Source organism: Bidens hawaiensis, unplaced genomic scaffold (assembly GCF_021521415.1).
Source record: "Bidens hawaiensis isolate Kalapana, Puna unplaced genomic scaffold, B.hawaiensis_p1.1 tig00016054_1, whole genome shotgun sequence".
In the NCBI taxonomy this organism is placed as follows: domain Eukaryota; kingdom Viridiplantae; phylum Streptophyta; class Magnoliopsida; order Asterales; family Asteraceae; genus Bidens; species Bidens hawaiensis.
Window position 1 is genome coordinate 149,096 of NW_027492458.1, and position 14,154 is coordinate 163,249.

At 34.7% G+C, this 14,154-nt stretch overlaps 1 protein-coding gene across 1 annotated transcript in view; it reads left to right on the plus strand.

The window, feature by feature from the left end:
* LOC143550565 (polycomb group protein EMBRYONIC FLOWER 2-like) overlaps positions 1-14,154 on the plus strand; it is a 54,162-nt gene that overhangs the window by 11,812 nt on the left and 28,196 nt on the right. Inside the window, exons 15-16 of the mRNA XM_077041188.1 lie at positions 3,625-3,704; positions 9,690-9,779. The gene's annotated coding sequence lies outside the window, so the exon portion shown is untranslated. The remainder of the gene's footprint in view (positions 1-3,624; positions 3,705-9,689; positions 9,780-14,154) is intronic.

Genomic DNA, 14,154 nt, shown 5'->3' on the forward strand with positions numbered 1-14,154 from the left:
TACTAATCATTTACTCATCACGACTAAATAATTTTTATGCCTCGTAAACAACGCCCACGAGTAAATAAGAAGTCTTTTAGTGGCGACGAGTAGATTTTACAAAATACTAACCGAAACGGTTAGTTTGAAAGGTCAAATAGTCGTTATGAGTAGATTCATCGTAGTCGCGGTTATTTATTATTTAGTTACTTTACTCGTCTCATTACTTTATAGTCTAATCTAGTCGTTACAATGTGTTTTGAAGTTATGGGGTTTATAAACGTTTACCGCGCCATGTTCTTGTTGTTTTGAACCTGTACATCAATGGAGGAGAAAATTGAAATAGAATTCAATCTCATGTTACATGATATAAAAATAAGGGATCCGAAAAATAAAGACATGACATAATATTTTTTTTAAATACATAAAAATAAGGGATGAAATAATATTTTTATATATTTTTAAATATTTATAAAAAATCGGAATACATCAAAAACGAGTCACAACGAGTAGAATGTAACGTTAAATTAGTCGCGACGAGTTAACTACTAATAAACTACTTGTATTGGAAATGTAAACCCGGTAAACTAGTCGTGAAGTGTTAACAACATATAAACTACTCGTATAGGTAATGCAAAGTAGGTTAACTAATCCCGACGAGTTGATTACTAATTAACTACTCGAATCGGGAATGTAACAATGTAAACTAGTCTCGGTGACTTAACTACATATAAACTACTCGTAATGGTAATGTAAATTACGTAAACTAACCATGACGAGTTAATTACTAATTAACTACTCGTATTGAGAATGTAAACAAGGTAAACTAGTCTCGCCGAGTTAATATAAACTACTCGCATTGGTAATGTAAACCAGGTAAACTAATCGCGACGAGTTAACTACTAATAAAATACTCGTATTGGGAATGTAAACTAGTTGTTGACCAATATCTACTCGTAACGACTAGATGACCTTTCAAACTAAATATTCCGGTTAGTATTTTGTAAAACCAACTGATTCGATTTATTTGGTAAACAAACACCTCGTCGTGGTTAGTTTGATAAACTACTTGTGTCTCGAAAAGTTTTAAAATCTACTCGTCGCGACTAAATGATTTCTTATTTACTCGTGGGCGTTGATTACGAGGCTTGAAACTTATTTAATCGTCACGAGTAAATGATTAGTGAAACTGGTCGTTACGGTTAATTTAAGGAAACGTGACAAGTTTTAATTAGTTCAACAAACCACTCGTGTGTAATCATAAACTACTCGTCACGACTAGTTTAAAATACCTATTTTGATAATTTCTTGTAAATGACACCTAAGATCTGAAAAACGTTTTCATAAATACTTATTTTGGGAATTTTTCCTTATTTTTATAATAGCTGGTATGTAGTGCTGTGATGAGCATATTGGTTTTGTGAGAATTATGTGGTTTGTTTTGTTAAGAGTATTGGTTTTTTATTTTTTGGTTTGTAAATTGTGTGTTGCTGCTTGGCTAACTCTTTGGGGTTTGTCGAAACTCTTAGTATTGTCTGTAAATTGATGGTTAGCTTTTCACCTTTTAGGAAAAAAACAAAAAAACAAAGCAATATGCAAAAGTAATAGTTTATATGCAAAAGTAATAGTTTATATGCAAAAGAAGTATATAGAGCAAGAAGTAGAAGGAAACTTGATAGTATATATGAAAAAAATAATATAACTTTGCATTTTGTGGTTTATATGTTTATATGCAAAAGTAATAGTTTATATGCAAAATTGTTTTTTGCATATAACATATTAGAATTTGTATACTACTGTTTAGTTTGATTAATGTTATGTTGTATGCAGATTCTAAGAAAAGAAAACGTGACTTAGATGAGGATTATGCAGGCGATACTCCGTCTGTCATAGTTGATAAAGGAAAGAAACAATGCAACATACAATCAAACAAAAGGAAACATGCAAGAGTCAGTTTCAAACTTAAGTCCAAAGAAGGTAGCTCAAATAAAAGGAAAACCAAGAATGGAGCTAAAAGAGGAAAAAAAGAAAATGCTAACAAGAAGAAAAACATTTCTGCCAACTTAATTTCAAGACAGAGTCCATATCAGCTAGTGCAGATTTTAAAAAGTCTAACAGACAGACAAAAAGCTGTTTTGAGAGAAATAGGTTTCGGATCTATGGTCGACTTTAGTATAAAGTCTTTACCAATGAGTTTGGCACTTCTGTTGGTAGATAGGTTAGATGCTGAGAAGTGTGAGATGATGATTGGTGAAAAATTGATGAAAATAACAAAGAAAGATGTTCACGAGATCTTAGGATTTCCAATGGGAAATAGAGAAGTGAAGTCATTGAGAAAAGCTGGTTTGGTGGAAAATGATTTAGCGAAGACATGGAAACGAAGATTCCCAATGCCTAAGAAGGGAAGTCAGTTTATAAAACTGACAGATGTAAGTAAAAAGATCAAGGATGACCCGGAAGCGGGATCAACATTCAAATTGATATACTATTGTCGATTGTCACAGTAATGGCTGAAGGTATAACATGTGGTACCATCAATCAAAGGGTCCTAGGATCGATCAATGACGGAAATGATATAAAGGACATGGATTGGTGTGGCTATGTCATTGATTGTCTGAAGAGATCAAAGGATAAATGGTCTAAGGACAGTTGGTATGCAGGACCGTTAACATTCTTAGTGGTATGTATTGTTGTATTATCAACATTTTTACGTCTATTTTAACAATTTATACTGATAAAACCATTGATTTGTTAATATATATACAGGTATGGTATGCACAACACATATCTAAACGCCAAAAGGGGAATCCTGCAATTTTGCATTGGACTACTAAAGAACTTAAATTAATTGAGCAAATGGAACTTTCTGGAGCTAAATTTGATGAAGTTCCTTATGCAGGTATATATATACACACAGTTACTTTATCAATAATAGTTATACATATATAAAATTTGTTAATATTAAATACTTTAGGTGATGGAGATGAGGATCTTGAATACAACAATGAAACAAATCTTGATGATAGAGAATCAACAATAAATGAAAAAGCATCTGAAGTAGAATTTGATTACCAAACAATAAAAAACCATGAGGAAAGGAAGCAGGTAAGATTGTTATATAGATTTGCATATGGGCTTTAAGATTTGCATATGCTGAAGATGAATACATTTTATAATGCAGGTTTTTATTAATGGAATGCATAAAGCTTATGATAATTTACATAAATCCAATGAACAATTCATTTCAGAATTGAAAAGTTGTTTGGCTAATTTCCCTGGTGATCTAGATGTTATTGAACAAGTTCATATTGTTAAGGAAAAATGGCTTACAGATCTTGGTAGCTTAAGAGGCAAGATTAATCATACAATTTCACTTTCTAAAGATCCTGGTAGCTTAAGAGGCAAGATTAATCATACTATTTCACTTTCGAATTTCAACTTTTTTGTTAGTTTATTCCGAAAATGTTAAAATATTGATTCGTCTTTTCTGTTTCTTATAAATTTCCAGATGTTCACGAGGAAGATAATGAGGATGAGGTCGATGATGATGTTGCTGATCTTGAAGAAAGAAGGGTATGTTGTTTGAGCTTGTAACAAACTAACAAATACTAATAACATTTATTTACAATACATTATACATTTCAGATGCTAGATGACTTTATCGATGTCACCCTACCCGAGAAAAAAATGACGCATCTCTGGAACAAATTTAAGAGAAAGCAAGGGTAATTCAACTTTCTACTTGTGATGTTAGCTATATATTATGTAATATGCAACTTTCTACAATGATATCAATGTTACGTTAACGTTACATGTTGATGAACTGCATGATGTGAGATGCCGACTGCGCCTATTATCTACATCTTTATAACTTTTACATCTATTTATTGCACAGGTTAGCAAGGGCCCGAAATGACCCTGAAGAGTCGCAACCTCAGATATATGAAGAAACCAATGCTTTAGCTTTAGTGGTTTGGAGTCCCCCAATCGTGCCAGGCATACCTTTAGTTTCTCTGGAAGCCAAGTACGTTTATTCGATTCAATGTGTGTTTTCAATTCGCTCTACTTCCTTTTATGTTTATCTGCCTTTTGTTTTCATTCGATTAGTTATTTACTGATTTCATTTGTACATGTATAAAATTCCTTTTTGATTTCACTCATAAGTTTGTGTTTTGTGGCGGGACTATTCATTCATAGACGAGATCTGTGATGTATCTTCCTAAACTTTGCGTTATGTTAACAGCAGTTCTAGTTTTGTGACGAAAGAGCTTTGTCTAACAGATCTGTCAATCGGTAATGTGGATCGCATTAGTTATGTCTTTTAAGTCCTTGAGATGTTATTTTCATTAATATTATTAGATGAATGAACCATCATTTTATTTCTAAATTGATCTAAACATGGAGTTTCTATAGTTGGTCGAAACGTAGACTAAACAAGGAAATTAATTTTGAAATTGTTATATTTTGGTTAAGCTCACTCTTGATTTGTTGGAATCATAGTAGAGTTATCTACAACATATATCTAGAAATAGTTTTCTAATGAGTAAATCTTTGATAGAGCCAAGTTCGAGATTGGCTAAACTCGTTTTAAAATAAAAGAACAATAATTGTAAAGAGACTTTTTTGATCAATTTTCATGTTCTCCATTGAAAACCAAACATGCCTTTTATAGGCATACAAGAAACGTAAGTAATGCATGAAATAAGGAAGATAGGGTTAGTGGTATAACTACCCACTAATACTTCTAGGAATTGAAATAACTAAAATAGTTGTGCATTATGGGGGATCCGTATCAGTCTTGGACTTTGAAAAGTGTTTAACTGCTAAAATAAATTATCTCCAAAATAATGTTTTAACAAGTTGGTTTAATTTTTAATAGGACTTAAGACCAAATTTTGGATATTAATACACAATATGTTGTGTGTTTTTTAGTGGATTCTTGATCCTTTTGAACCATGATGAAGCTGTTCAAACATGCCATTTGAATGGGTGCTTCTCAAAATTCTTTAAGATGCATATAGTATTCTTCTTTTTTGTAGTCATCAGAATTGTTGCAATCTTTTAAAACTCGACGTTTTGTATAAAATGTTGCATTCTCACATGTACATTTATAATTTTCGGTGATACACCACACGATTTGTATATACGAATTTGTGTTCTGTAACTATGTTTAGTATGTTCTATATGTTTGAAATTTGATTTGTGTAATTATGTTGGTGTTAATTTGACAAGTGCTGTAAATATTAAACTGTATTCCACATTAAGTTTTGTTAAACCACGTTTAAATTTCTTTTTTTCTCTTGAGAAGGTAATTTGGATACGAGTATTCGACCTCTGAACTAATGTTATGTTCTAGAAACATGGAAGTAAGAAATTGGATACGAGTATTCGACCTCTGAACTCTTTGAAGGTCATGGTCTCATGGGACACATTATGTTCACGATTTTAGGATCATGTCCATCAATTGATTTTGATATTTTATGGTTAGCTTCTTTTATGATATGTTTGCATGTGTTGTGGCACATATTTTTTGAGGTAGCCACTTATGACGTACATTTCGTGGTGGTGTGATTGTAATATAGTGTACGATGTCTACTTTTTGCTCAGGAAATCGGCCAATTTTAACATTTATGATTCAGTTGGTATATAACTGAGTGTATTGTTGACAGTTTTGTAGATTGTGGATGGTTGTGTGATGCCTGTGTGACAATATTAATAATATATGTAAAAAGAGTTCTAACTATATATTTAGTATTTGAGTTGAAGATTGACATACGAAAAACTCACTATGTTACATGGCGATGAACTGAATGATGTGAGATTCTGATTCCGCCTTTTATCTACATCTTCATAACATTTACATTTATTTAATGCACAGGTTGGCAAGGGCCCAGAGTGACCCTGAAGAGTCGCAACCCCAGATACATGAAGAAACCAATGCTTTAGCTTTAGTGGTTTGGAGTCCCCGAAGAATGCCAGGCATACCTTTAGTTTCTCGTGAAGCCAAGTACGTTTATCTTGCATTTAGGCTATTTATCCGGACACATAGCGTTTCTTTAGATGCTATGGTATCCCGTTCGTGCGTGTCATAAAATTATATTCTTTAAAACTGAAGTTACAAATCACTTATTTTACACAAAATGTCAAATGAAGTAGTAAGCTTCTTACTATCCATTCAAGTGCTTGTGCATTGTAAAGATTACATTATACTGCTTGAGAATTATATCAATTGATGCAAGTTGTATTTTGCTTTGTTTGCAGTTTACTCTAGAGACTCAGATCTCCGGGTTCATTTATCTGAAGAAGAACAAAGGGCCGCTGAGGAAAGCCTCACACGCTATTGCCCGCTCTTAGAATTCTACAATGTTCTTGAACACCGAGCCAGTACAAATGTATTTTTCTTTAAGTAGCATTTTTTTTTATTACTAATGATGATTGCATTAATTATTAGTATGATTTCATGCAGCCATCATTTCTAACAAGATGCTTGAGCTAGAAGTTAAAAGACAAGCACAAGAAAAGGTAAAGGATACTACATACTAAGGGTGGCAAACCCAACCCAAATGGATTGTTTTGGGTCAAGATGGATAAACTTTAAAAGTAAAATGGGTTAGGATGGATCATAACAATTCTTCAAGTGGGTCCGGATGGGTTGGAAATATACTACTGAGTTTCATTTATAGGTTAAGATGGGTCAAAACAAAATATCCAAGTTATCCAAAATTTATCTAATTCAAAATGCCCAAACTATCACGTGCGAAACAAAACTCATCTGAAACCCAAAAAACGATCAAAACGAAAAAAAAAAACCCGAACCGACTAAAACGAAACAAAAACGAAGCTGAACCGAAGTAGAAAAACGACCAAAACTAAACAAAAAAAACGGAAATGAAACCGAAAAACTGGCTAAAACGAAACAAAAAAAGCGAAATGCAACCGAAAAGCTAACCAAAACTAAACAAAAACACCGAATCGACCAAACCGAAACAAAACTGAATCAAAATAGAAAAACGACCAAAATGAAACTAAAAAACCGATATGAAACCGAAAGTTGACCAGAACGAAACAAAACAAAACAAAACTGAATCAAATAGAAAAACGACCAAAATCGAAACAAAAAAACCGATATGAAACCTAAAGTTGACCAAAACGAAACAAAACAAAACAGAATCGAAATAGAAAAACGACCAAAACGAACAAAAAAACCGATATGAAACCGAAAAGTTGACCAAAACGAAACAAAAAAAGGCGAAATGCAACTGAAAAGCGGACCAAAACAAAATAAAACACCGAACCGACCAAAACGAAACAAAAAAAAATACGATATGAAAGATATGAAACTGAAACGCTGACCAAAACAAAACAAAAAAAAAGCGAAATGTAACTGAAAAGCTGAAATCAATACAAAACAAAAACACCGAATCGACCGAAACAAAACAAAAAAAAACCAAAACTGAACTGAAATAGTAAATCGGCCAAAACGAAAAAAAATGAAATGCAACTGAAAAGTGGACCAAAACAAAACAAAAACACTAAACCAACCAAAGCGAAACAAAAAAACCGAAATGAAACTGAACCGAAATAGAAAAACGACCGAAACGAAACAAAAAAAAAACGAATTGAAACTGAAAAATTGATTAAAAGGAAACATAAAAAAACTAAATGCAATTTAAAAACCGAACCAAAACGAATCAAAAACACCTAACCGACCAAACGAAACAAAAAAACTGAAACGAAACTGAACCAAAATAGAAAAACGACCAAAACGATACAAAAAAACCGATATGAAACCGAAAAACTGACCAAAACGAAACAAAAAAAAAAGCGAAATGCAATAAAAAAGCTTACCAAAACGAAACAAAAAAATTGAAACGTAGCCGACCAAAATAAAACAAATGAATCGAAACGAGAGAAAAAAAAATGAAATGAAACCGAAAAAACTGACTAAAACAAAACATTGAAACCGATAAAACCGAGAAATCGAAACTGAATCATTGAAACCGAGCAGATACCGAAACCGACCGAAATGAAAAAAAAGCAAAACTGAACCCAAAAAAAACCCCGAAAAACTCAAACCTGAACCGGTACAAAACGTTTTTTTTTTAATGAACGAGGATGATGGGGGAAACATTTTAGTTATTTTACATTTTGCGTTTTTTATTTATATTTTGAGTTATTAGTTTTTTAATAGTGTTTTTGAATATTTTTTTGAGGGGTTTTTAAAACCCTTTGTATATCAACCTTCACTTGGGTCAAGATGAGTTAGTTTTACCCATCTTGACCCATATCCATCCTAACCCTTTATTTTAAAAATCCATCCTGACCCATATCCATTCTAACCCATACCCATCTGTCACCCAAATCCAACCCTACCCACTCACATTGCCACCTCTACTACATACTCTCTGTTGAAATAATACGAATAAGGATTAGGGAAACGATAGGCTAAAGATTTCGTGATTAATAATGAATATCAGGAATTCTTGAAAATTCAGAAGGAAACAATTCTCTATTATTCAAATTCAAAAACATACTTAAAGATAACATAATTTAAATTAATGACATCACGTGAATAAGCAACACATGGATCATGTTTTATCACCCATGCTCCACAACTCCAAGCCAGTGCCTGAAATACACAAACTTTTCACGAGTCACAGCCTTGGTTAACACATCAGCAAGTTACTCGCTTTTGTTCTCTAAAGTTTTTACTTCTTAATTAATACCCAGGAATGCATTTAACTAATATAAATGTAACTCCACTTTACACAGCCGTAAGCCCTTGAAAAGCAGCAAGTCAGAGAGACGAAGTCAAAATGCAAATCGCGTGAGTCGACTTAAATTGCCTTTAGATGCCCCTGCAGCTCCTCTTGGTAATTTCACTTTCAAATTTCAATTTTTTTTTGTTAGCTTCTTGTGAAAATGTTAAAATATCGATTCGTCTTTTCTGTTTCTTACGAATTTTCAGGAGTTGACGAGCCAATGGATTGTGAAATACAAAGTCCTAATGCTGTCGTTGTCTCATGTCCTGCTGCTGGCATCTCATCTTCTGGACGAGAATCCACTCCACAATCAAGAACCGGAACCAGCACCATTGCACCACCCACAGTTCTGCAGTTTGCAAAAAGTAGAAAGTTATCGATCGAACGTTCTGACCCTAGAGAGTATGTTGGATATTTTCAACCATTTTTCAAACATTTTATGGAACTTTAAATGCCTTTTTCTTGCTTTGCAGCAAAACCCTGTTGCAGAAAGGCAGTTTCTTTCATTCTCACACCGGCCAGGTTACATATTTCCCTGTAAACAACTTTACAACACACCATCACTATCTATAATCTAATATGTTTTCTTTCTAAACCGTCTACATTTAGCCAATGGCGCAAGAGTATGTGTTTGGCAACGACGATAGTGAGGATGAGGTCGATGACGATGTTGCTGATCTTGAAGATCGAAGGGTGTGTTAATATGCTATGTTTGAGCTTGTAACAAACTAACAAATACTAATAACATTTTTCAAATACATTATACATTTCAGATGCTAGATGACTTTATCGATGTCATTCCACCCGAGAAAAAATGATGCATCTGTGGAACTCCTTTAGGAGAAAGCAAGGGTAATTCAACTTTCTACTTATATTGTTAGTTATATATTATGTAATGTTTCAATGTATATGTTTAGCTTCCAACTCGTTTGTTTTTTATGGTGTTAGGGTGTTGGCAGATGCACATGTTCCATGGGCCTGCGAGGCGTTTTCAACCCAACATGGAAAAGAATTTATCCAGACCCCACCATTACTCTGGTATCCAAACCCATTCAACTCGATTCAGTACTTTTGAATTTAAGATAATGTTTACTCGAATAAAAATAATATTTACTTCAGGTTTGAGTTTAAGATAACAATGTGTAATCTGTAACTTGTGGCAGGGGTTGGCGTATATTCATGATTAAGCTACGGCAACATGGTCTTCATGACGATAAGGCGATGAACAGATGTAACTTGATATTAGAAGGGTTTAAGGACCAGAGTCAAAGTCAACCAATAGATCTTTCTAATAACGAAAGTTAATGTTGTGTTTTCAAATATATGTTTTTTAGTATTCGCGGTGAGAACACAGTATGTTTTGGCAGAGTGAGCAGAAGGCCACATTGTTGAGATTCGTACATTCTTTATTTTCGGTTGTTGCCGTGACCATAAAGATATGAACCTTTGTTATATGAATGGTTTTATTCACAAAATTTTCTCTTTATTGCGGTATTTAGTTGCATTAACACTTTCTATGCTACTTTGCTGACGTGTTTGTGATAATGGTTTAAAACATAGAAGGTAAGTTGTATGATCTTGTGCTATTTCCCATCTTTTAGGTATGATATACTAAAAATATATAATGCGTGTTCGACTCAAAAAAACAACTAGCCTTATTACACGTATTAGCCATATCACGAAGGACTAAATTTAAACTATGACAACTGCAGAGAAATTAGTGTACAAGTTCCTTATAATCGGTGTTCGATTTGATAATATACTCCATGTATGTTTATTTCATTTGGGTGTATGCAGTGCTGAATATAAGAAGTCTGTGGTGATGAATCTTTAATGGTGAATGATACATTAGAAAATGCAGTTCTAATGATGTATTAGGACTTCAGGAGTTTCTTCAAATGGCATTGGTACTCTTATTCGTTGGGTTTTAATTTTTATCTATTTGCTTAATGGAGTGCTCAGTGTTGCAAAATTCCCGATTAGTCACCGATTAATCCTTGATTAGTCGCTAGTCCCCACTCTGATTTATTTCAGGCTAGTCGGCCAATTAATCAGTCAATGGTAAAATTCAGTCAAAATCGGCGGTTTCGGATCAAATCAGGCAAAAAGTGGCGGCTTCCGGCAAGATTCCGACAAAAAACAACGGTTTTCGGTGAGATTCCGACCAAAATAAGCCATTTTCCGTGAGATATTTTAGCAAAAAAACCACCGGTTTCAAGCGAGATTCCAACAAAAATATGTTTGTGTATATATAAAACTGAAAACTACATATAAAAATGTGTGCATTTATATAAAAAACTGAAAATTATACACTAAAGTCCGATCCGATTGATCTCGACTAATCCCGATTAATCGCTAGTCTCCACCCCACCGCTCGACTAGCGACTAGCGATGTTTACAACACTGAGAGTGCTAATGAGCTTCCTTGTGGACTTTATGAGCTTCTTAATGGACTTTTAATTAGGAATGACTCAAATAAGCATACTAGCAACCTTTTTAGCATGTTTAGGATTGAGTTTGAAAAATGCTTATTGCCTTTTTTAAAAAGCCATTTTGAAAATCTAGGATTTCAGGCTTTTGAAAAACTGATTTTTAACCTTTTTAAAAAGCTAAAATAAAAAATATTTTTGTGATTGACAAACACATTTTACCTTATTGGTTTTTTAAAACACCAATAAGCTAATAAACATTTTTCAAACTCAATCCCAAACATGCTCTTTGTTAAAAACAGTAACCCAATGTTTATAAAAATATAACCCATCAGCTGTTTTATAAATAGTCATTTATAAAACACTAAAACACAAAAACCGCATATTCTTTCGTAATTATGAGAATTAAGTAACAATTAATCATGAAATTGTTTTGGTCAAAAATCAACTAAGGATAATGTAACCAAATTCGTTAGATGAGGTTTAGTGCTTTTAACGTTGATAATGAATATGCAAACGAAATATAGATGAACACAATGATTTGTTGCGAGGAAAAACCTTTGATCTTGGTCGGATCGCTGGCACAAAAACCCGGGGTGATGACAAATCGTCTATCACCACTTTATTAATAAAAATCGGGTTACAATGATTGGAGATAATGATCAGTAATACAATATTTTCTAAGTGTGTGTACTGCTAGAGAGGGTTCTGAATGTTGCTAAAATGTGCGAAGTAACAAGTGTGTTAACCTAGCTTATCAATGATCTCATTATAAACGAAAATAACAAATAACTAAATTTCCTATTATTACGCCACTCTCCCACTAGCCGTTTCCATCTCTTTGACCACATGCATTATGAGTCCAATAGCAATTAAATAAGTAGACCGTCATCCAACCGTTATACCTATCAAATATTAACCTACACATAAGAAACAATCATTAGTAACAACAATACCGAGGATCCTCGATCATGGCTCAACTCCGTAATGTTTGTCATGGATAATTGATCCAGAAATGTCCCAAGGATAACCTATCCTCAACATATATTATCCGTACCCTAACAATTGCCCCCAAAATGGCGGTTGTTTATGGATAACAACTATCATTTTGAAATTTGAATATCTTGCAAAAAATATATGATTAGACGTGTGTCAGAGGCAGTTTTATCAATAAATCCGATGGTTATCCATCACCTATATATGTGATCATATTAATCTTCTTATAACCACACATCCAAGCAGCCGATCAGGTATCCTTCTTTCTTCTCTTTTCATTTTCTTTTCGCAATCATGTCTAATGTTTCTTCTTCTTCTTCTTCTTCTTCTTCTTCTTCTTCTTCTTCTTCTTCTTCTTCTTCTTCTTCCGGCCAATCGGACCCCAATGAACTCCGATCACAAGGTTTATTGGCCACTCCATCCTCTGGGATCTGTAAGTTCACCGATCCAGAAATCTACGACCTCCGACCACTTTTTCCGGCCAACACCATTTTCCGACCCTTCGATTCTACAGTTCGCAGCGACTGTGTGTTGAAGAACTGGGTTTGCTTTCCAGCTCAACCTTTCCTAATAGGCTTCCGATATCTCTTTCCTGACTTCACTCACTTTGACCGGAATCAGTTATATTTAAGCTATGCACATGTTATGGAGGGTCCTTTGTACTGTTGAAAGGATAATCGACGAAGAAGGCGTCGAGTTTGGCTTGTCGGAGTTATCGTACCTGTACACCTTGGCTACTCACGGTTCCAACCGCTTTGTCCTTAAACCCGAACCCCGTCAACCGATCCCCATTTCAAAGGTTACCCATAAAAAGTTCGTTCTGGTGAAACCAATTCTTCTTCGTAAAAAGGGACTCAATCCCGGGTGGATCCGATTTACCAAAAAGATGGATACTGCAGGGTATGATCCAGGATCCTTAGGTAACACCAGTAGGATACTTGATTCTTCTATTAACACTTTATTTTCTTGTACAATTGACAACTTTGCCCTGTTATTTGAACTTCATGGAGTCAAAGAGAAGGCCAAGAAATTCCTTGCACTGGATCCTGAAATCAGGACATTTCAAGCCAAGTTTGTAGAAGCTTTTCAAGAATCAAACTTGGAATCAAACATGTCAAGTAAGTATTTTTATAACCAAGTTTAATATAAATTAAAATTAATTGAAAACTTATCTGTGAATCGTTGTTTGTATGTGCCCAGAAGTCCAGCAAATCCGCATCCAAGTTCTCCCTCGAAGACATTGACTGCATGTTCGTGAAGAAAGAGACTCTGAAGTCCACCCCAATGCATGAGCCACACCCATTCACGACCCGAGCCGAGTCAGGAGCCAAAAGGAAGAAAAGCTCAGAGCCTGAGAACCTTTTTGACGCCGAGAAGCAGCTTCTCGAGATGCTCACTGTGGTAAGGATCCTTGATCTGATAACTTTTATCCCTGAATCAAGTATTCTTCTAATTTTGTCTTGTTTTCTTGTATAGGCCGTCAACTCTGCCCGAAGTCACCATGAGAAGATTGTTGGAGAATATGAGGAGACTCTCGCTGGGATGAGGTCCATGGCCACTGTGAAGGACAAGGCACTCGCTAAGATGACCAAAGAGAAGAAACAAGCCGAGGATCATGCATCCACACTCGCAGTTCAGATGCAGGACGAGATAACCCGAGCTACCAATGAGGCAAAGATCTGGGCAGCCAAATCAGTTCTCTAGGCCAAAATCAAGTTGGTGACTGAAGTCAATGATCCTGCATTTGACAAATCTTCGTGGGACGTAGCGCAGTGAAAGCAGTCTTTAGTAGACTTGGGTGGTGGCGAGGATGAGAGAGGTGAAAGCACTGAGACTGCTGTTGGAGTTCATGAGGCTGAGGTGATGGATACGGGGAAGGATGCGACTACTGAAGAGGAGGCAGCAAAGGGGGGGCAATGAAGGATGATAAAGACAAGGCCAGAGCCCGTTTTTTATTTTTTATTTTGCTTGGTTATGTTTTTAAGAAT